The sequence below is a fragment of the Lepus europaeus genome, chromosome 1 (assembly GCF_033115175.1).
Source record: "Lepus europaeus isolate LE1 chromosome 1, mLepTim1.pri, whole genome shotgun sequence".
NCBI lineage: Eukaryota > Metazoa > Chordata > Mammalia > Lagomorpha > Leporidae > Lepus > Lepus europaeus.
Genome location: NC_084827.1, coordinates 93353095 through 93356286, shown reverse-complemented (window position 1 = coordinate 93356286; position 3192 = coordinate 93353095). Strand labels below are relative to the sequence as shown.

General features: G+C 59.0%; 1 pseudogene; it reads right to left on the bottom strand.

The window, feature by feature from the left end:
- Positions 1 to 1627: 1627 nt before the first annotated feature.
- On the bottom strand, positions 1628 to 2409 carry LOC133765968 (carboxy-terminal domain RNA polymerase II polypeptide A small phosphatase 2-like; annotated as a pseudogene).
- Positions 2410 to 3192: the final 783 nt, after the last annotated feature.

Sequence of the window (3192 nt, the reverse complement as noted above, 5' to 3'; positions counted from 1 at the left end):
GCCCGAGTTGCACTGCCCTTCGGGAGACGCATCGCTGACGGGCGCCTGCGGGCAGCAGCGATGCTGCGGGGAAATGATCACACAAGCTCTAGGGGGCCGTGCCACTTCTGGGACCCCAGCGAGTGGGACGAGGCCTTACAGCCCCAGGCCGGGCAGGGGAGCTGGCACCACTGCGGGCCACACTCGTCATGCCAGGCTGCCGCTCTGCCACCCGCTGTCCTTGCTGTTGGTTAGCTCCTGAGGCTGGGCCAGTGTGCAGAAATTGAGAAGGACAAGGGGGTGAGTCCTGACTGGGCGGTGCCCCCGCATCTGAGCCAATTCCCAAATGCTTTGTGACAGCAGCCTCCAGGGAACAGAGATGGGGACAGCAACTCCGAGGCGAGAGCCTAAACCAGCCGCGGGGAAGCCCATGATTAAAGCAGTGACGCGGAGGTGGGGTTCCCTCTTTCGGGGGGAGGGGCTCCTTGTGTTCACAATCATGGCAGCACTTTCCCTTTTGTTTTTTTCTACTCGGGGATACTTCCTCTTGCTGACTGTTCGTTAAAGCATTTGCCAGTAAGGACCACTGAAAGCCAGATGCGCTCAGAGAGCCAGTGCACGAGGGGCCTGCTCACGCCGCTCCTGGAGGCGGAAGGACTGGCCTTTAGGTCTGCAAACCCATAGGAAAAGCAGTTCTGAGGTCCTGGAGAGGAAATGTGACAGCCAGGAAGGATGCAGGCTGGAACAGAGAGCGCTTGGCTGGGGACAGGCCCCGGGGAAGACACAGCAAGGAAGAGCCCTGCCAAAGAAATGGGAGGGGCGGGACCGCGTGCGTGGCTCTCCGCGGCCTCTGGACCAGCACCGGCAGAGGCCCCGAGAAGCAGCCTTTGGGCACTCTGCCAGCGAATCACGAGCCGTGGGGACGTCTCTGCGCCCTGCTCCCCGAGCGCCGGCCCCTCTTGCTGTCAGCCCAGGGCTGAAGCTTCACCAGACACAAACTAGCTTCACCAGCCCCAAACGCCACCCTTAGAAAGAAATTTAAAAGTAAGGGCCAGGAGAGTGGAAATTGGCTCTGTGTCCTCTTCCGGGGCGGGCCGAGGAGCGCCTTCCCCACCAGGTCAAGACTGGCGAGGTGTGAGGAAGACAGGCCCGGCCGGAGCCGCGGAGAGGCGCAGAGCGGGCTCAGACAGGCACTGGGCTGGAGCCACAGGGTTCTGGACACGCGGTCACAGTTGACCACAAGTGTCATGTTTCTGTCTGCAGCAGCTGGCCGGAGAAGGGTTTCAGAAAGGCGTGTGCCCGAGGCGCCCTAAGGCGGCCTCTGCCTTTCCTCCCTCCTTGGCACTGAGGGGCGGCCATGATTTGGCAACGGAGCCCGCACGTCTTCAGCCTGGGGAGCCCAGCGGCTCCTGGGGTACACAAAGGAGATCAACTAACTTGGGAAGAGTCTTGTTCTTTCAGCTGCTCCCCCGCCCCCAAACATAGCACATCCTGGGGCCGCAGCTGTGCGCAGGCTCACACCCCAGGGAGCCGGCGGCTCCGCTGGGCGGTGCTGTGCGCCTGCGTCTTCTCACCTGCCCGTGCGCTCTTCCGTGCTCCCGGTTGGGTGAGGTGCTCCACTTTAGGCCCGGCCTGTCCGGCTGGAAGGTTATGGGGCCCGCAGCTGCCCGAGGCTGGTGTACATGTCGTCTGCTCCGCTCAGCTCCTCGAAGATGGGGATCAGGTTCATCAATTCAGTGTCTGCCATGTCGTGAAATGAGGACCGCAGAGGCACCGCGTTCTCCGGGTGGAAGCTGTAGGAGGCAGGCGAGTTGTCCAGGATGAGCTTCTTCCTCAGGTCTCTCCCGAGGCGACTGACGTGACATAGCAGCTCTGGTGGAAGACTCAGGACTTGCGAAAGAGGCGCGCCCGGAACACCCCACAGCGGTCCAGCAGGTCCGTCACAGCGTCGGCGCCCTTGGCCAGGCTGGCGGTGAAGAGAACACACTCGCAGAGCTCTGCCATTCGTCTCCGGAAGGCCTTTTGAGCACGTACACCGGGTGAGTGATCCCTTCCCTCTCGACAGGCACTCTGAAGGCAGTGTTGTTGGTGGGCTTAAAGGAGCCGTGCACAAGGGTTTCATCCAGGTCCATGACCACACAGAGCCTTCCTTGATCTTCGGTCACCTCTGGGAGCAGGCAGGTCCCTGGGATCTGGTAAAACTGGTACAGGAGACACTGGAGGAGACCCGACTTAGCAATGGTGTTGGCTTCCTCCTTGTATGCGGTGAGCTCAGTGGGGGAGCTGGAGCAGAAAAGGGCCTTAATGATGTTACCTCCGCAAGCCTTCTTAGGAGGGTACTTGGAGACCAGGCCTTGCTTGGTGAGCACCAGGGCGTCTTCCCTCCGCGCCTGGGTGATGATGGAGCCGTGGTCCATCTAACAATCCTGCAGACCCCAGGGTTGGCAGGACGGGAGGACCGGCGGACGTGCAGGCTGAGCTGGGCTGGGCTGGGGGGCCTGGGTGGGGGCCACTCTGGCTCCCGCTCTCGCGACTCCGACTCCCACAGCTGTTCACATCGCCCCTCTGTTTCCTCTCCGGGCCGGGAAGGGAGGCTGCCTGTGTGGAGGGCGGGCTGCTCGGGCAACAGCTCCCCTGGGTGCCCTCGACCCTGATCCTCCGGTAGCAGCGCCCGGCTCCTCAGCTGGGTCCAACACGGAGGTAACATATCTCAAACTAATGAGTGTACTACTTATGTTTGGGTCTTTGCCTCCTCCAGGGATTCTGCCTCACTTGGTGATATAAGTATTCCTGGTACTCTCTACTTTGAAACTTCATTAGCTTTGTATTGTGCCACAACAAGAGTATATCAGTCAGGGTTCTTTGAGAAACAGAACAGGAAGAACCGATGGTGCAGATTGGCAAGGGCAGCCGCCAGAGACCTCTCTGTTCCCCAGGGGAGGGTTAGTCTTTTTGTTCCACTCAGGCCTTCAGTTCATTGGTTGAGACCCATCCACATTTTAGGGAGAAATCTGTTTTACATGAATCCATTCATTTAAATGTCAATCTAACCCCAAAATGCCATGATGGAAACAGAATAATGTTTGTCAAGCTCTCTGGGCACATGTGACAAAATTATACATCAAAATAGTTAAAGTGATCCTCCTGTTTTCATTGTCATCCCTTTCAAACTTGCCCTCAAAGTCGTTTCTCTGAAAGACAAATCATACCACA